Below are 21024 nucleotides of genomic sequence, written 5' to 3'. Positions count from 1 at the left end.
CAAAGTAGCTTAAAGCTTCATCATGTTACATATATTTCCTATAAAATAATTTAACGAACTTACTGTACATCCCTTGAGTTTTATTCTTCTCTTTTCCTCTCCCTTTATCTTCCCTCCTTCCAGGGCCAGCTCCAGGGTTTTTGCCACCCCAAGCAGAAAAAAAAAAATGCGATTGCGATCAGCTCTACCGCCGCCGCTTCAGTCTTCGGCGGCAATTCGGCGGCTGGTCCTTCGCTCCAAGAGGGAGTGAGGAACCCGCTGCCGAATTGCCGCCAAAGAGCCAGATGTGCCGCCCCTCTCCACTGGCTGCCCCAAGCACCAGCAGGATTGGGCCCAGCAGCATCAGGGGTAGGCCAGGGTGCTTAACATCTCCTCCACCCCACAGGATTGCAGGTCCGTCCAGTAATCTTGGCTGGAGCAGGCTCCCCAGCTCTAGGATTGCAGTGGCTGGCAGGCAGGGCAGGCTGCACGGCTGAGCTACATACAGGCAAGGTAGAAGACCAGCAGGCACAGGGAGGGAGGTACAGGGGACTGGGGCATTGCGGGGGGGAATGCAGCCAGTGCCTGGGGAACAGTCTCAGGGGGATTAGGTCATGGCTGGGGGCATTCCCTGGCTGGGAAGGCAGGCTGGGGAGGGGCTAGAGGCAGTCTCTGGGTCGGGAGCTGGGTGCAGTCACACTCTCCGGGTGCTCCGGACAGCCACACCACCAGCAGCAGCGCAGAAGTGAGCATGGGAATACACCATGCCATGCCATTCTTACAGTAAATTCATTAATTTTACTGGTTAATGTTTTGACTTGTTTTGCTAATTTAAAATGCTCTTGGTAGACATTTGCCAGTGTTGAAATGAAAGGTACTATATCAGAGGTCCTCAAAGTGTGGGGCTCGACCCTCTAGGGAGGCGTGGAGGAACGTCCGGGCAGCACAGTGGGGCTCAGGCCCCATGGGACAGGGAGGGAGCGCCGCCCAGCCCCTCCCTGCCCCCAGTGCTGCTCTGGTCCCACCCCCAGCTGCGTCCCCGGCTGCCAACCCCATGCCTGGCCCGGTCCCCAGCCTCAGTGCGGCTCCACTCCCGGGCCCATGCCACACCCCCAGCCTTGGCCCAGGGCTGAGGCTGGGGCAAGGCCAGAGGCAGAGCTGCACCTGCTGTGAGCCCAGCTGTGGCTCCGCTCCCCTCTCCCCTCCCCCAGCCTCGGTTCTGCTCCTGGCCCCAGTCCCACTCCCAGCTGTATCCCAGCCTCATCCCCTTTACCCCGTTAGCATCCGCCTCCCAAGTCGTGGCCCTGATCCTGGCTGTGGCTCCTGGGGGGCAGAGGGGGCATGGACAAGGGTAAGTGGGGGTGCGACCCTCAAAAGTTTGGTTACCAATGCACTATATCGATTTGAATTGCATTGCAGTCTTATAACAAATACTAACCCTTATTTTTTGTGTGCAGATGACCAGAAGTCACAAATGAAATTAATAGGTAGCAGGTTTAAAACAAACATAAGGAAGTGCTTCTTTACACAATGCACAGTCAAACTGTGGAACTCATTGCCAGATTATGTTGTGAAAAACCAAAAGTATAACTGGGTTAAACAAAGAATTAGATAAATTCATGGAGAATAAGTCAATGGCATTAGCCAAAATGGTCAGGGACGCAACCCCATGTTCTGGGTGTCCCTAAACCTCTGACTGCCAGAAGCTGGGATTGAACAACGGGAGATAGATCACTCGATAATTGCTCATTCTGTTCATTCCTTCTGAAGCACCTGGCACTGGCCACTATTGGAAGATGGATACTGGGTTAGATGGACCATTGGTCTTATGTTCTTATGAGAATCCGGAATTTGTTCTTGAAAACCCAAGATTTTCTGAGACAAACAGTACACTGTTAACAGAGATTTGTCCATTTTGCTCAGTTTATCATTCTTTATGTTCACATAGCAAGAAGAAGTTATCAGGAACAGATTTCAACATGAAATTGAAAATTACAGCTGGTCAGAAAATGGAAAAATAAATTCACTAAAAAAATTTCAACATGTAAGTTCCATTTGATGCTGAAATTTAATTTTCAATCAAAATTCTCCAACCAACTTTACTGAAAGTACTTTAATTACATTTGGCAATTCTGAATCAACTACTGGTGACAGCTATCTTGCTAAAAAGTGACATCATATTCAATATTAGCCACCAAAGATGCATATTTGAAACTCTGATTCAGCCCTTGCTCTGCATAGTGATCTAAATCCCTTTCCAAATTAGGGGGGAAATAACAGACAGTCCACTGGGTGAAACAAAAATCCAGAATGCACAAAATATATACACTACCTGCTACATATGCAAGTAGATTGACATCTAGTGTGAAAACAGAGAACTACGCATTCTATACAGCAAACGAAGTAGGATGATTACAACATTAGTTTAAAAATTATAGCCCTTTAAAACATAGATAAAGAGAGACATTTCCCCACGTTTAAACTCTGTTTTTTTAGAAATGATTACAAGGAAGCCTAAATATTATGGCCAAGAAGATTCTTACTTAAGTCCCCATGCAGCAGAGATGATTCAGAGTCTTATATACTTACTTAAAATGGGAAAATGGCTACCTTGCCTGTACACAAACTATTTGGTGTGATGTTCAGTTGGGATATTGAACAGATATTCAGAGAATCTGCAAGCAGCTGGTGAAAATATTAGTGACTATAATGACTATAAAAATCAACATTACTCCAAGTGCATGGAACTGTTCACATGCTCACAATTCCATCAAATTCATAACTATCCTAGCTGATTAATACATTATTACCAAGTAGTCCTTTCAGAACTTTTACTAGGTTTCTGTCATGTTATGCCTGATTCTGCCATATATAATTACATCATCCAACATATGTTCACATATGCCACCACACTATATTTATTGAATTGTCTGTTGATACCATACATCTGATGTGCTGAAAATGTTTAAAGAAATCTTTCACATCTGTAAAATTAAGACAAAATTGATAAGATGCAGTTTTAAGTCAACTGTATTTGTGTTTCCTCCCCTTCCTTCTGTTTTTTGTTTGTTTTGTTTAAGAGTCTCGTATATTTTGCACAGAATATCTCTCTAACAAAGCTACAATAATGACTTACCACATAGCAACACACACAAATATCACCAGTCTTTTGTAACTCTCTTGGAGAGAACTCAGTGTGTCAGACCTTGAAGTTTCTTAATTATGACCACATGCTGAGCTAGCTGCTTTGTCACTTGTCAATGCACATGATACGCATCTTGTGAATTTTCTTTACATCTGGTCGCAGTGGGGGCCAAGATTTATATTTGGAAACCTCTAAGATTACCAGTACCTAAAAAGCACTCTAAGAATTTATTTAAAATATCAGATCTGCTTCTGTGAATTTTGATACAGTTTAGTGTGATTTGCTAATAATAGTCGCAGCTGTATATCCATGTGTCTCACAACTAGAGATTTACTTTTGCCAGCTTCCATACTCATAAAACACCCTGAAAATGGTAATGGACATTGAGTGTTTTTGTTGTTGTTGATATTCAAGGAAAATACAAAAAACAATGCAATGAGCATGACATTTAATTACAACAGGGGTGGCCAACCTAAGCCTGAGAAGGAGCCAGAATTTACCAATGTACATTGCCAAAGAGCCACAGTAATACATCAACAGCCCCCCCATCAGCTCCCTCACCCAATGCCTTCTGCCCACTGGCAGCCCCACCAATCAGCGCCACCTCCTCCATCCACGCACCTCCTGATCAGCTGTTCCGTGGCGTGCAGGGGGAATGGGGAGGAGTGAGAGCACGGCAGGCTCAGGGGAGGGGGCGGGAAGGGGTGGAATGAGGGCAGGGCCAGTGGCAGAGCCAGCGGTTGAGCAGTGAGGACCCCCCAGCATATTGGAAAGTTGGTGCCTGTAGCTCCAGCCCCGGAGTCGCTGCCTGTACAAGGAGCCGCATATTAACCTCTGAAGAGCCGCATGTGGCTCTGGAGCCACAGGTTAGCCACCCCTCAAATACAACAATCATTGTTACTTACATCAAGACCAAGGAATGTAAACATACAACTCCATTGCTTAACACTTTTAGCATTTTGTTTTGTTTTGTTTTGTTGTTTTTTTAAATACAGGAGCCATCTGTAATTTTACACACACAATTTTAGTATGAGCCAAACGTTACTTTCACACTGCCTCATTTGTGTGCACAGGATGAAATCCTGAATCCACTGTAGTCAGTCAGAGTTTTTCAATTAACTTTAATGGGGCCAGGCTTTTACCCACAGCCATTTGCATATAAAATGAGGTATTGTTAGGGAGTGTAGCGAGGAGGTGTGGTCTCCCTCAGAGGCGGATGCAGAGGGAATGCTGCAAGCCGCTTTGTGGGTGGAACTAGGAGGGCCATGACCTGCATGCCACAAGCAGAGGGGCAGGACAGGAAGAGGAAGTAAAACAGCCAGCCCAGCCGCTCAGTTGAGAGGGAGCTGCCGAAGGAGACAGATGTTTCTTCCCCGCTGCTGGAGTGGGACACCAAGGAGAACTGCTGCTGCCCCGAGGACCTGCATGAGGTTCCAGAGGGCCCTGCCACTCCCGACGCTGAGGAGCTACTATTGCTCCCCTTGGCAGTGTATCCCAGAGAGACTGAGGATGAGAGACTGAGGACAACTCCCCCTCAGGTGTTAGGGCCATGGGCTGGGATGTGGTGGAGTTGGGTGGGTCCACATCCCCCTACCCCTGCCACCCCCACCTCTGGGGTGGCAGTACTCCCCCTACTTAGGCCAGGAGGCCTGTGCTCCTCAGGCATCCCTGCCGGAGCCCCACATAGGGTTGCCAGGCATCTGGTTTTCAACCGGAATGTCCAGTCGAAAAGGGACCCTGGCGGCTCCGGTCAGCATTGCTGACTGGGCTGCTAAAAGTCTAGTCAGTGGCACAGCGGGGCTAAGGCAGGCTCCATCTGCCCTGGTTCCACGTGGCTCCTGGAAGCAGCCAGCATGTCTGGCTCCTAGGTGCGGGGGTGACCATGGGACCTCTGCGCACTGCCCCCACCCTGAGCACTGGCTGTGTAGCTCCCATTGGCTGGGAGCTGTTGGCCAATAGGAGCTGTGGGGGTGGAGCCTGCAGGCAGTGCACAGAGCCCCCTGGCCCCTCAGCCTAGGAGCTGGACATGCCAGCTGCTTCTGGGAGCCACCTAAGGTAAGTGCCGACCAGAGCCTGCATCCCACACCCCCTCCTGCACCCCAACCGCCTGCCCCAGCCCTGAGTCCCCTCCCACACTCTGAACCTCTTGGCCCCAGCCCAGAGCCCTCTCCTGCACCCTAAATCCCTCAGTCCCACCCCAGAGCCTGCTCCTGCAGCTGGAGCACTCACCCCCTCCTGCATCCCAACCCCTTGTCCCAGTCTGGTGAAAGTGAGGGAGGGAGGGGGGATTGAGTGAGTGGGAGCAGGGCCTTGGAGAAGGGGCAGGGCAGAGGCGGGGCCTCAGAACAGGGGAGGGGCAGGGCAAGGGTGTTCGGTTTTCTGCAATTAGAAAGTTGGCAAACCTAGCCCCTTAGACTGTGCTTGGTGCTCATCTCTGCTGGGCTCATCCCCTAATTCCCTCTTTCTTTGTTTGTGAGAGTACTCCAGCAGACCAGACTGTGAGAAGACATGGATGCGAAGGGATGGCTACGCACACTTACAGTTATATTCTCTAACAAAATTCTAAATGATATATGTAGGTAGCATTGTCTCTGTTGTATAGGCCTCTGTTTCAGTTGTGGGTTATGACAATTTAGCATAACAGCAGCGACACATAAGACACTGATTTAGACAGAAAACTCCTTTTATAACTTAGCCCTAAATTGTGATATTAAGCACAATTCTGTGGTTGGCAAAGAGCTCCTATGCCCCAGTGCGAGCTCCAGAATACAGGTTCTTACATCCTAACCCCTCACTGATGTATATGAGTACCATCGGCCCTGCTTTGGAGAGGCACTCTGCATCCCAGAGCTCCAGAAGGTTCAGTGTATACTGCCCTCCACATCCATCCATTTCATAGCCAATGGAGAAGGGAAGAGCCTGGCCGTAGCTCTCCTCCTTCCCACCCATTTTACAGAGGCGAGTGATAACCAGAGAGCTAAATCTGCAGAGCCCTCATATATGGCAAAGACTCCCCATGTACCAAGCCAGTGTACAGGGGATACAAAGAGAGAAGAGGATACTGTGCCCTCTTTTCCCCATATGCACAGGAGCCAGGAAAAAAATCTGTCTCAGGGCAGGGATCATGTTTTATTTTGTGCCTTCTACAGTGTCAAGCACACTGTTGGCACTTCCATTATAATTAATAATTGGTAACCTATTACTAACAACTTGTGTATTTTCCTTTCTTTTCACCATACTGACACTTCTGTGCCACTTGCAGGATTCCTCTCAGGGCAGAGGGTCTCTATTATTTTTATCTGAATTATTTACCAATACTAAGAATCTTGAGTTCATTTGGTTTATGTGTGGGAAAGGGATCTGAGAGGCTATGAGATCCCTGCACACAGCTCGTATGTTCCTCATCACACATACCCCCATGATTGAATGAGGCTATCTATGCAAGGATAAGTGAACACAGGGTTTACTTTCACTGTCCTTTGGTGTGTATGTTGTAACTGCTATTTTCCTCTGTGTGTTCCTCTGACTAACCAAGGAGTTAGTAGTATTTTGTTAACTTGCCCTTTTAACCCACTGTGGATCACATCTGCATCATTGGGGTTTTTTCCCCATTGAAAGGGTTTTTTGTAATTTTGTAATTAGATGTTTACCTGTGGAGACAAGCTAGTCTCTTGGAAGAGTGCCTGGATTTTTCTTTGCTTTGTGGGATGATTAGAGGTCTCTTATTACAGATCCAAAGCTGTCCCTCTGAGTAATGAGTCCTTGATTTTTTTTTAAATCCAATCCCTGTGATACTACAATCTACACAGCTGTTGTATGTTTTCCTCTTTTATATCAGTCTGTAGGTCTTTCCTCCTGTTTATATCTTAGAAACCTCCATGACAAAATTTTGTCTCTCTCAGTATTTTTCATTGTATAGATTTAATCATTCCTAATTTTTTGCTTTTGTAAACTAACAGTAAAACAGATGTGTAATTTTGACACCATTTTATAACTTCAGTTTGACACATGCTTTAAGTCTGAGACACTTTATTCCATGACTGCAATGTCCTTCATTAATAAGCTGACAATTTCTCACCCATTATTTCAATACTACTTTCCATTTTTTCCAGCATAGTGTCCAACACTATTGTCAATCTGGCAGAGATTTTCCTGGCCATCTTGATTCTGATTTTCCCACCCATGTGTGTGCAAGTCTGTAGAACTGGTTTCTTTCTTCCCCCCACCCCCTCCTTTCTTCTGATTTTGTCCTGAATTTTCCATTTGTTTTCAGTCACGTCAGAAAGAAGTATTTTTCCTTGTTAAGCACTGATACATTTGATTTGCATGCATTTTACCACATTTAGGATATAAGTGGTAAAAAGGACAGAGAAGCAGCATGCTCAACAGGTGTGACTACTCCTTCAGTGGCATCATGTAAAAAACTCACTTTATAGTCATTTTGAGTCCCAGACAGATAAGGGACAAATTTCCAAAAAATGTTCTCAACAGATGTACCGACATATCCCACATATGTGCACCCAAAAGGAACTGTACTTGCAAATGGGCACTTAAACATGAAGCTTCTTGTCTTGCAGAAAGGATATGACAAGCACAGCAGGTATGATTGTTGTTTGGAACTAGGGTGACCAGAAAGCAAGTGTGAAAAATCAGGACAGGGGGTGGGGGAGTAATAGGAGCCTATAAAAGAAAAAGACCCCAAAATTGGGACTGTCCCTATAAAATCGGGACATCTGGTCACCCTATTTGGAACTAGTAGTTATATAGCTACCAAGGGCAATAAAACAATTCTGAGGTATTTTTGACAGTGCTGTTCCCCCATTAAATCAATGACATCTTATAAACTGAGCTTTTAAAACCTCAACTTTGGATTCAGGAATACTAGATCTGAGGCTTTGGAAAGGAGTATGCCTGCGTGCATAACTCTAGGACCGTCACACACAAAAATAGTAGTAGTGTTTTTTGCTGAGAGAGGAGGAGAAAACGATCAATGTTTTGGGCCTAAACTGTCAGAGCACATGAAAGGTGATTTGTGATTAGTGTTGACTACTGTGATCTGAAGAATTACTAACCTTGATTTAAGGCCCAGTAATGAGTTTTTGGCTGTTTTACTCTATTTTGTGATTATGGATTAAAGCAGATGAAATAAAAGGGTAATACGTTAATGACTCACTATCTTTGTTATTTTTAGCAATTTAAAGGCAGCTTAATTATACTTATTTTTCCCATTGTTTCTTTTTATTGATAGTAGCACACTATTTAGTAACTAAATTTCAGACCTCATGACAGATCTTTGACCACATCTTAGCAACAACCTGGTCAAAAGAGCAAAATTCTGTGAATGGCCTTTCTTAGAGAAATTAAACGTAATGCATTTTACACTTTTGTATCCAGGATGTATACACCTTAGAATGAATAAGGCTGTTAACAACATTGTCAAAACAGTATCAAATGTCTGCCAAATAATTTAATAAACCTTGGGGTGAGGAGTCCTCAGTAATTGGCAGAATAAAACTGCAAATATAATCAGAAAACTGGCAAAAACTTCCAGATGTTTTACTCTTAGAACTTCCAATGTCCTCAAGGACTGTGGATTTTCTAATAGTTTCGTCTTTGTTTTATCTGCACTAAATATTAAAAACTATGATTTGGAGGAGGTCTTTCAGCATAATTACAGTTTCTTTGCATATACTTGGGATGAAGGATTTTACTATATCAATACAAAGCTGGCCCAAATCTTGAAAGGTGCTGAACACTTGCTACTCTCATTTAGCACTTTATATGTAGTCTGGGACTTTTTAAACTGCAAGTTGAGGAATAATTATATTATAACGAATTCCTGTCTATTTGAAAGTTAACTCAAGCACACTGAGAGGAGATTCAATTAGATGTGAGTAATTTTCACAGGAAATAATTCCCAAAGTCTTAGGATTTCTTTTAAAGGCTAACTGACCAAAGTGCAGTCGTATTACAACTCTCAACCTGCTTATGATTCATGTGATGTCTTTTTAACAGTTTTATTACTAAGATTTGGCCCTGTAGCCTTTACATTTTCTCCTAAAGCCAGTTTGGATTAAGTATATTGAATTTCTGAAAGGACGGCTGACTACCCCTTTATTTGAGTCCCCACTCATGTCTGAGAGCCCTGTTTGGCTGATATTTTCTGCAGTGTGACTGAACACTACGTAAACACAATTAGAATTTTTAAATACACTATAGCTGAGATTCGTTGGGAAAATCAGAAAGCAGATGCTTTTCACCAAATTAAAGGCTGATAGTATATGCCTAAAAAACCCACACACAATCCACAAAATCAGTAATGGACTCACAGTTAATAAACTGCCTACTTTGTAGCCACAATTTTTTAAAAAAGCATCCTAATAAATACTACGGAGATTACTTGAATGCCTATTGAAAGTGATGGTAATTATTTTTATTTTTATGCATGAAAAGATATTTCCTGATTCCAAAAAAAATTAACATAAAAATATAAGACCTGCCATGTTGGGTCAGACCATGGTCCATCCTACCCAATATCCTGTCTCCAACGGTGGCTCTTACCAGAGCTTCAGGCAAAGCGTAGGGAACAAAGCAATTATGGAGAGATACACTGCTGTCTTCCACTCTGAGCTTCCAGTAGTCAGAGGTTTAGGGTCACTTTGAGCATGGGGTTGCATCCCTCACCATCTTGGCTAGTGGTCATTGATGGACCTATCCACCATGAATTTATCCAGTTCTTTTTTCAACCCAATTATACTTTTGGCCATCACAACATCCACTGGAAATGTATTCCACAGTTTAGATGTGCATTGTGTGACAAAGGACTTCCTCTTGGTTGTATTGTAACCTGCTGCCTATTATTTCATCAGGTGACACCTGGTTCGTCTCTATTTGCTTTTTCCAAACCGTTTATAATTTTATAGCCTTCTATCATATCCCCTGTAGTCATCTCTCTTCTGAGTTGAACTGCCCTAATCTTTATAGCCTCTCCTCTTATGGCAGCCATTCCATACCCTGGATCATCTTAGTTGCCCTTCTCTGAACCTTTTCTACTTCTAGTATATCCTTTTTTAGATGGGGTGACCAGAACTGGCCACAGAATAGATTAATATAATGGAATTATAATATGTTCTTTTCTATTTTCTATCACTTTTCTAATAGTACCTTACATATTGTTAGCCTTTTGGATTTCTGCTGCATGTTGGGTGGAAGTTTTAGGATTTGACTTCCAAATTTTAAAGACTGCCTTTTTGCCTCTAACAGCCTCCATCGCTCTGCTGTTTAGCCATGGTGGCATTCTTTTGGTCCTCTTTGTCTTTTTTGATTTGCGGTATAGAACCTATATTATGATGTTTTTAAGAAATCTCCATGCTACTTATAGACATTTTACCCTTGTGACTGCTCTTTTTAATGTCCATCTAACGTCCTCATTCTTGTGTAGTTCCTTTTTTTAAAATTAAATGTTACTGTGATCAGGTTTTTTGGTATATTCCCCTCTACAAGGATACTAAGGATCTTGTTTCACAACTAGTTGAAAAGAATGAATATGGTCAAGCAAATTACAAACTATGGACTTGGATTTAAGCTTTATTTTTATTTTTAGTAATGACCAGCAAAAAACTTTAAATTAATATTCTAAGGACCCACACTAGAAATAGTCTGATTTCACTAGTAGTTTTGCTTGGGTAAGGTTTACAGGAACTGGCTGTGAAGTTTTAAAAGGCTATTTATTTCTTATGCCACCAACAGAAAGTCCACACTGAAATGAGAAATTGACGAGTTGTAATGTGAGACAACATGGGTGAGATATCTTTTATGGATCATCTTCTTCTTCAGAGCTCTATGTAGCCTGAAAGTTTGTCCCTCTCACTAACCGAAGCTGGCCCAATAAAATATATTACCTCCCCCACCTTGTCTCTCTGATATGCTGGGATCAACTTGGCTACAACACTGTATATAGTAGTTGAAACAGGAGCCCAGTGGGTGGGCTGACATGGAAACCAGGACCCCTGTGAGAAATATTTAATTGGATGTAAACAGATTTAATTTTTACTACAAAGTTTGCTTTCTATCTAGCAGACTTTTAGTTGCAAATATTAGTTTACATCTAGAAGGAAAACCCTATATGATGTATTATTTATTGCATGTCTTACCAGCATATATAAATGCATTCAGCTTGATTTAAAATGGGTAGGTGATACAGTACAGTCCTGTTAAGTCAAATACACCATGTGCATTATTATTCACTATACCCTCATTCAGTAAGAGCCAGATTCCAGTACACTTACTCTTACTGAGTAGCCCCTTATTCTACCCACTGAGTTAAAAAAAAAGTACTATTCAACACAAATAAAGACATGAGAATCTGGCCTTCTAATCTGAGCCCAATATTTTCTACTTTCATTGTTGTTTTACCTTTTGTACAAATAACTAGTATAAAGACAAGCTCTTTTTAAAAAAAAATCAAACAAATACAAATAATAAATATTTTATGTTTTGGTGTTTCGGGAAGAAATATACAAATTATATACAATTTCTGGAATGTGTTTGAAATAGAAATATCAGATCAATATAAATGCAATGGAATCATGTCATAAGTTATTATTCTGTAACAACTGACATAGGCATGGGATAGTTTTACGTATGTATACTTTTTTATTGACATACCAAGTAATACATGTCACCATGAAATTTATGCCGATTTAACAGGTAATAGCCGGAGCTCAGATTATAGGGTGACTGGGTGGGGGGAACACAGAAAGTATCTAAACAGATTAAATAGAAAAGATGCAAGTCTTACGTTTGACTACAAGCTCTATATCTTTGAAACATGAAAAGTAAAGGATCTAACATGACAGTACAATTGTCAGAGAATGGTATGTTATTTTTAAATACAAATCAAATGTCTAATCTTGCCCTCATTGAAGTTAACAGCAAAACTCCCAATTACGGGCTGTTATTTTCTGAAACTGATATTCAATAATGTTCATTCTTTTTTTCTGGGGTAATCCCCTTAAGAGTTAGATTGAGGACTAACCACCAGGAAACCAGTTCAGCCAACTCAGTTAAGGTTTTTTTTAAAAAAACTCTATGTGCAAATTGGCTGTTTAAACAAATATATTAATGGATCATTTCTATTTTTCTTTTAGATTTTCAGTCAGCTGGTTGTACTGTTGCATGCTCACACGCGCACATGCGCACACACACACCCCACACACAGACACAAAAACAACCCCCAACACTTTAAATTATTATCCCTAGACTCTGGAACTCGCTCCTCCTGCTGGTCTGCAAGTAACCAAAATTGTTAGTTCTTTCATTATTCTCTGATGCCCTATATATTTAATTATGCTTTTGCTTTTGGGGGTTAGATTTCTTATTTTCAGGGGAAATTATTTGGATTTCTTTGCTTGACATTGACTCAATTTATCAACCATTAAACCAATAGCTTAATTAATGTGTTTCTAATTTTGTATATGCAACCAAATCCTTGTTTTTACTCAGGAAAACTGTTGACAACTATGGCATGGGAGTTTTGGCTGATGAGTAAAAAGTGCGTAATGACTACAGTATTTGACCTAGAAATCATAAGTGCATTTAGTAAATCAAATAAACAAATACTTTCAGTGCCATTTTTCAAAGGGTACAGAGCAGAAAACTTAGCCCACATGCTAAAAGATGTAAAACTTTTCTGACATTAACTATGTTTACACACTGCAAGTCAACCAAAAAATAGTTTCTTGGCTATTTAATTTAAATCCTACAACATTTTAAAGAAGAATTTAAAAAGAGATTACTCAACAGCAAAAACGTTGCCAACTCCATACCCGATTTTATTCCCCTAGGAAACTGGGATCCATGCAAAGGAGCACAAGCTGAGAAAAAACATGACTTTTGTAAACCTTTTCCTCTGCTAACACTACAACAATATGAAACTAACTGGATAAATGTCAGTTAACGCAAATCAGATAACAAACCCTTGCTCTCCATCCAGGATAACTACTTTGGAAAAAAGAGAAATGGTGAAAATTACACACGTATACAACCCCAACATTAATCTTGGTACTTATAGTAGAAAGAGAGCCTGAGACATAAGCCCTTGTATAAGAGGCCTGGTATGAGGCCTGAGCTACTTACAGAATCTGGCAAGAACTGGAACAGAACAGAACAGAAATGCATATACCTAAGAAGTGCTCGTCACAGAGTACTCATGCAAACACATCCTGATATCAAGTGGTACCAGAACATCCTGATATCAAGGATGGTACAAAAACATTCCCCAAGGATAACAGGAACATACTGACTCCTCCTAAAAGATAAGGTCAGGATGACAGTACGTAATAGAGATGTTTTGACTGAACCACCATGTACAAAATGGGTGATAAATAGCAACAGAGGACGGTAATTAACTATGTCAAAAGGGCAGTCCTAACTTGTTTGTATCAGGGAATAAAGATGTATCTCGGAGGGCAAGTCTTTGTCTGGCCTTAGGGAGGAATGGAAAGTCCTGCCGTCCACTGAGCTGGTCCATTGTTATGGGAATACATGTATTAGTAGTCCAGTAGAGTCTTCAGGATACTAGTACCATGTTTTGTCGACAATAAACCTGGCTGAGTGCCTTCATCCCTTAGTGGATCTTGTGGTCATGGGTGGTTTGCTCGAGGTCTGCCCTGCCAGCTGTCTGCGCAGGGCTGGGGCAGCACACAGAGGGAAAACACACACACACACCCCTATTAACATCTAACCACAGTTCTCTTATGTATTTGCCAGATCTTGGGACCAAATTTCCCTATATGTACAGAATAAGAAGTGACTCCAGCTAAGAGGCCTTGCACATTCAGAAAGCTAATAGAGTTGACTACGTTACCTGAACAGCTGCAAAAGTAATGTCTTATAAATAGGGCTGTCATGTGATTTAAAAAATTGATTCCACAATTTTAAAAATTGATCACACAATTAATTGTGTAATTAAACAATAATAGAATACTATTATATAAATATATTTGGATGTTTTCCACATTTTCAAATATATTTATTTCAATTACAACACAGAATACAAAGTGTATAGTGCTTTATATTTATATTTTATTTTAAATATTTGCACTGTAAAAATAAAAGAAATAGTATTTTTAAATTCACTTAATAAAAGTACTGTAGAGCAATCTCTTTATCATGAAAATTGAACTTACAAATGTAGAGTTATGTACAAAAAAAACTGCATTAAAAAATAAAACAATGCAAAACTTTAGAGCCTACAAGTCCACTCAGTCCTACTTCTTGTTCAGCCAATCACTCAGACAGACAAGTTTGTTTACTTTTGTAGGAGATAATGCTGCCCACTTCTTGTTTATATGTCCTGAAAGTAGGGTGACCAGATGTCCTGATTTTACAGGGACAGTCCCGATTTTGGGGTCTTTTTCTTATATAGCATCCTATTACCCCTCACCCCCTGTCCTGATTTTTCACATTTGCTGTCTGGTAACCCTACCTGAAAGTGAGAACAGGCGTTTGCACAGCACTGTTGTAGCTGGCGTTGCAAGATATTGATGTGCCAGATGTGCTAAAGATTCACATGTCCTTTCATGCTTCAACCACCATCCACAGGACATGCGTCCATGATGATGATGAATTTTGTTAATAACAATCCAAAGCAGTGCAAACCAACGCATGCTCATTTTCATCATCTGAGTCAGATGTCACCAGCAGAAGGTTGATTTTCTTTTTTGGTGGTTTGGGTTCCATAGTTTCCACATCAGAGTGTTGTTCTTTTAAGACTTCTGAAAGCATGCTCAATGTCTCATCCCTCTCAGATTTTGGAAGGCACTTCAGATTCTTAAATCTTGGGTCAAATGCTGTAGCTATTTTTAGAAAACTCACATTGGTACCTTATTTGCGTTTTGTCAAATCTGCAGTGAAAGTGTTCTTAAAATGAATAACATGCTGGGTCATCATCTAAGACTGCTATAACATGAAATATATGGCAGAATGCAGGTAAAACACAGAGCAGGAGATATACAATTCTCCCCCAAGGAGTTCAGTCACAAATTTAATTAACACTTTTTTTTTTAATGAGCATTGTCAGCATGGAAGCATATCCTCTGGAATGGTGGCCAAAGCATGACGGGACATATGAATAGTTAGCATATCTGGCACGTAATTACCTTGAAATGCCAATTACAGAAGTGTCATGTGAACATCTGTTTTCACTTTCAAGTGACATTGTAAATAAGAAGCAGGCAGCATTATCTCCTGCAAATGTAAACAAACTTGTCTGTCTGAGCGATTGGCTGAACAATAGGACTGAGTGGATATGTAGGCTCTAAAGTTGTACATTGTTTTATTTTTGAATGCAGTTATTTTTGGTACTTAATTCTACATTTGTAAGTTCAACTTTCATGATAAAGAGATTGCACTACAGTACTTGTATTAAGTGAATTGAAAAATACTATCTTTTATTTTTCCAGTGCTAATATTTGTAATAAAAATAATATAATGAGTACAATATACTTTGTATTGCGTATTGTAATTGAAATCAATATATCTGAAAATGTAGAAAAACATCCAAAATATTTAATAAATTTCGATTGTTTAACAGTGTGATTGAAACTGCGATTAATCACGATTAATTTTTTTAATTGTGATTAATTTTGTTGAGTTAATCGTGTGAGTTAACTGCGATTAATCAACAGCCCTACTTATAAAGTTAATTTTTCGAACCAGATCAGTCTGGCTCTGACTGATTCTCTCTGATTCTCCATGTACAGGAGCTCCCATGCTCACAGATCTCCACTAACATCAGTATGCTGTATATACACAGATACCCATTTATGACTGGCATTATAAAGAAAGGTCTAGATATTAAGTGTTGAAAGTCAAAGGAGATTTTGTATGTAACAACTATAGGCCGAAAAAAACCCTGAATGCCATAATGACAGCCTGGGAGAAAGGTGCTGCAGGAAGCCATTTTGATGCCAAAGATTTCTGCAGTGCAAAATAATGTTAATGTGGAAGGCAGGAGGATAATATTTTCCCCATTTATTAGAATAAAAAAGAATGAAGATTATCTGCTTTTTAAGTCCTGGCTTTAGTTTCTATATCTGGCTGGGTCTACATGAAAAAAGAAACCATAACCATAATTAACTGTTCAATCAGATGATCGCACGATAATTTCAATAATCATAACCTCACCTAATTTAAGGGATATCATGTAACTCTTTTAAAATATTTTTATTTTAAATATATTCAGCTGGATTTTATTAATAAAGGAACAATCTTAACCATAAGCACTTTCTCAGGTAAACAGTAACCAGGAAATTAAGGTGATCTGAACTCCATTGCAAAGCCATTCCTTTGAGCCCTCTCTCCACCTCCATGATTTTTTGTGCAATCTTCTCCTACCTACTATACTTCAGAACCATGCCAGATACTGTGTACATGTGTAAAGATTGCAGTTAAATCCCACTGGGTAGATGAGGCAAAAATGTGTCTAGAAGTGGTGCATTCATTTTTCCCTCTGAGGACTTAAGTTTCTACCTAGTGTTCAAATCACGAATCAGTGTATATTGCACACTATACTATACTGGTGTATGAGCAGTAAACATTACACTATCAGGGCTGGTCTACACTAAGGGGAAAAATCGATATAAGATACGCAACTTCAGCTACGTGAGAAGAAGAAGAATATATATATATATATCTTACCCGCCCTCGCCGCCGATCGCGGATCGATGTCGGGCTCTCCCGGCGCCGCCGCCACCCGCCGCGCGGTGGAGTTACGAAATCGATAGAAGCGTTTTCGGATCATATATATCGCAGATAGAGATGCGATATATCGATCGATAAAAAAAAATCGCTCGACGCCCCACGCGGGCGGGGTAGTGTAGACGTAGCCTCAGTTCATTCTGCCTCCTCCCTGCGGCTTCAGGTTTGGCAGCACTTGCTGAACTGACCTCATTACATCCCAGAAGAACAATTCAAAATTCAGTCAAAACTACTTTAAAAAAATCACCTTTGTAAATCTAAACATTATCTCAAGAATTTCACAGGGCCTGATTTAAAACAAAAACAAAAAAACACGAGTCAGGATTGTTATTCCCTAAACATAATTTTAGATGACTTAATACTGAACAAGTATTATCTCCTTTACTCACTCTGTTAACCCTTTTATTTACTAGCCCTAAAAAGGTGTCAAAAGATGCTAGGAATAACAGAGTTCTGATCATCTTGCTATGGATCTGGACAGAAATGGCACAGAACAAGAAAACATTCTAAGTTGCTGGAACCCATTCACAGTAAGTATAAATATTTCCCTTTCAGTACACAGTACTGCCAATTCCATGAGTTCAAATCATGAGATTGGCTAAAAAAAAAAAACCATGAGATTTAAACAAAATAAGGTTAGGGTTTTTTTTTTTATTTGCCTTCTGAGGCTTTGGTGTTCATGTTTTCAGCTTTTCTTTGCAATCAGAAAGGCTAGAAACTAAATGAAAGCCGAGATCCTAGTATAACATCATTCCAAGAACTGGGGCTCTAAGAAAAACATGAGATATTACAAGAGTCATGAAAAAAATGTGAGAATTGGTAACGCTGTCAAAAAGGGCCTGATCATTGAACCCTTACTCAGGCAAAGCTGCCATTGATTTAAATGGTACAAAAATGTCTGAAGAGTGGCCATTGAGGATCCTCATGACACCAGCAAATTTTTTAATCAATTACATCCTTATAATTACTCACCTAAAAGTAAATTCCCTTTTGTTGCAGAGTGCAGGGAGTTAACAGGTAAGCCTGCACTCTGATCACTCTGACACTCTTTAGTTCCCCCACAGAAAGCTGCCTGCGGTAATTACAGGTAATTAGCTAACCAGGATGTTGGGCTGGATGAGACAATTAGCCCATTAGCTCAAGGCTGATAAAGCAGCTCGGGAAGCAAGTGCCACAGGATAGAGGAACAGGGTTGGCTGAACCCAGTCTCTCAGAGCCTACAGGGAAGGAAAATCTCTGGGCCTCTCAGGCCCTTAGGAGAGGGCCAGAAGTACAGAGGATGTTGTAAATAGTTCTATTGCATGGGACTGTAAGGCTGTTAGTGGACAAAATTCAAATAAATGGCACAGTGGATACATAGCCAATGCAGTCTAGGCCAGTTTCTGTGGTGCTAGAAGGCAGGAGCAGACCACACCCTGGTACATCTTTCTATTTACTTTCTAGCTATTCCCCAGCTATAAAGCGTCATAAAAAATGGTTACCTACCTTTTTGTAACTGTTCTCTGAGATGTGTTGCTCATACCCATTCCATTCTAGGTTTGTGTGTGTCCACGTGCAAAGTTGTCAGAATTTTTTTGCCTTCATGGTATCCATAGGGCTGGCTGTGGCACCCTCTGGAGTGCCACACTCATGCGCTGGTATATTAGGTGCCACCACCCCTATGCCCTCTCAGTTCCTTCTTGCCAGCAACTCCAACAGAGGGGTAGGAAGGTGGGTAATGGAATGAACATGAGCAACACATCTAGAAGAACAACAGTTGTGAAAAGGTAGGTAACCATTTTTTCTTCTTCACGTGTTTGCTCATGTTGATTCCATTCTAGGTGATTCACAAGTAGTATCCCTGGAGGTGGGCTTGCAGTTCACATTCATGGGGCTTGCAATACTGCTCTCTTTCTTTTCTCCTAAAGGAGCCTTTCCGAGAAGGCCAAAAACTAGGAGCCGGGGGGTGAACAGAACTGTTTCCTCGCTGTCTGCGGCATATGAAGGCTCTGCAAGCAGAGTGTGGCTCAAGAATCCTTGATTCCATGCAGCCTCGCATCCGTCTGTTCAAAAAAGAGCCCATTATCCTCGAACAGAAGATACTGGATGGAGGACTGCATTTCCTGGAACAGACCCAAGGACTGAAGCCAGGAACTGCTTCTCATTACTATGGCCAAGGTGACGACCCTAGCCACAGAATCGGCTGCATCCCAGGCCATCTGGAGAGAGCCCCTTGCTACAGTGATGCCCTCCTCCAGGATGGTAGTGAACTCCTGGCTCATGTCCGGAGGCAAGAAGTCTTTAAACTTTTTAAGGGAGTTCCACAAATTAAAATTGTATCTCCCGAACAAGGCTATTTTTTTCAATACTAGAAACTGAAGTCCGGCTGTCAAATAAACTTTACGTCCAAAAAGATCCAGCTTCCTAGCATTTTTGTTCTTTGGCGTGGAACTTACTTGCCCTTGCCTGTCCCTCTAATTGGCCAACGACATGACTAGTGACTCTGGCTGTTTGGAGGTGGGAGGAATAGAGGAAGGAGTTTGCCACAGGGCTTTGGCTATTTTTAATACCCCCTCAGGGACAGGCAGCACCACATGCGGGTTGCCGCAGTTAGGACGTCAAACTGGTTGTCCAACTGTTCCGCCAGTTCCTCCACCTCCAAGCTCAAGTTAGATGCCACCCTTCTAAGCAGGGCTTGGTGTTCCTTAAAGTCATCAGGCGGGCTGGCATGTGAGGGTACCACCACCACCTCTTCAGCCAATGAAACTGAGGACTGCACCACGGGGGGTGGGACATGGGGCACTGTCCCCCACAGGGGAGGGCTCCCTCGGAGTGGGTACCCGCACCTCTACCCCAGTGTCAGAGTCTGTGATGTGCAGCGAGTCCAGAGCCAATGGTCTGGGGGTTGCTTCTCCAAAGTGACCTGGCAGAAACGGTGCGAGAAGGGCAGTGGCATCATTGGTATGCCCCATGCATTCCAATAGGGTCGTTGGGCTGGCTACTGGCTCGGCTGCCATGCAGCCACCACAGGAGCTGAGCCCGTCTCTGGTGCCCATGATGTTTGCTGCTGCCAGGGTGAGGGGCTAAAGTCCCGTTCCAAACCCAATGACTCCCTTTCCGGTGACCAAAGTGGGGCAATGGACACTTGCATCTGGCGGATGACTCTAGGTGCGGGGGACCGGTGCCCTGAGCGTGGAGATCGATGCCTCTCCGTAGACTGGTACCAGGGATGTGGGGATCGGTACCGTGGTGGAAAGCAGTCCTGCACCAGCTGGGATCTATGCACTGATGGAGACCTGCCGCCGGGGGAGGGGTCAGCTGGAAAGAGGAGGATCGGTGCCAGGTGTATGGAAATTGGCACCTCGCTGCAGGTGACCCGCACCACGTTGGTGGAGACCAAGAGCACAGTGCCGGCGACCTGGGCTGTCTAGCCAGAGACCGGGGTTGCTGAGCCGGGGATCTCAGTTGCAGAGTCAGGGAACAATGCCTCTGCTAACGGGACCAATGGTGTTTCACCGCTATCTGAGGTGGTCCCCTGGCTGCCTTGCCTTTGGCTGGGGTGCCTTAGTTGTAACAAACACTGTACATGGTGCTGATGGTACTGGAAGGGCTCTCAGGTCCCTAGCCGCCTGGAGAGGCTTGGGTGTCAAAGGCACAACTAGGTGCCATGGTCCCCTACCCCTCCCAGGAGTCAGAGTCAGATCCCTGAGGGAGCTGTGGTGGCCAGCTGGAGAGGTACCCCCTTGAGTATCCAGGGTGGGCGGGTGGCCCAAACTGAGTCCTTCGCCCAACACCCATTGGTGCCAGGGAACATCGCTTTTTCAGGCACTGGTGAAGGGGAGCGGTGCCGGGCAGAGCGGTGGGCTCCTCACCAACACTGAGGTGCTAGGCGTAGAACTGGAGTGGGAAGGCTCCAAAGCCAGACAAAGTGCAGCCTCCATGAGGAGGGCCCTTAAACAAACGTCCCGCTCCTTTTGAGTCCTGGGCCGAAAGTTTTTACAAATTTGACACATCTTTTACGTGCGACTCTTCCAAGCACTTTAGACAGCTGCTATGGGAGGCGCTGACAGGCATAGGCCTGTTGCAAGCTGACCAAAGCTTGAAACCCGGGGACTCTAGCGTGCTAAACTAACACTAACAACTCAGCACCTAATTGCTAA

General features: G+C 42.6%; 1 protein-coding gene and 1 long non-coding RNA gene across 4 annotated transcripts in view; one reads left to right on the top strand and one right to left on the bottom strand.

The window, feature by feature from the left end:
* ACYP2 (acylphosphatase 2) overlaps positions 1–21024 on the bottom strand; it is a 138724-nt gene that overhangs the window by 64317 nt on the left and 53383 nt on the right. The window lies entirely within an intron of this gene.
* On the top strand, positions 4443–19245 carry LOC120400951. 2 transcript variants are annotated; one of them, XR_005596192.1, is made up of 3 exons: positions 4443–4662; positions 17299–17415; positions 18793–19245. It is a non-coding gene; the product is annotated as an uncharacterized LOC120400951 (long non-coding RNA). The 2 variants fall into 2 exon arrangements; XR_005596191.1 differs by lacking the exon at positions 4443–4662 and adding an exon at positions 5126–5179.

This window comes from Mauremys reevesii, linkage group 3 (assembly GCF_016161935.1).
Source record: "Mauremys reevesii isolate NIE-2019 linkage group 3, ASM1616193v1, whole genome shotgun sequence".
Classification (NCBI taxonomy): domain Eukaryota; kingdom Metazoa; phylum Chordata; order Testudines; family Geoemydidae; genus Mauremys; species Mauremys reevesii.
Note: the sequence above shows the minus strand (reverse complement) of the source record. Positions and strands in the feature narration are given on the sequence as shown.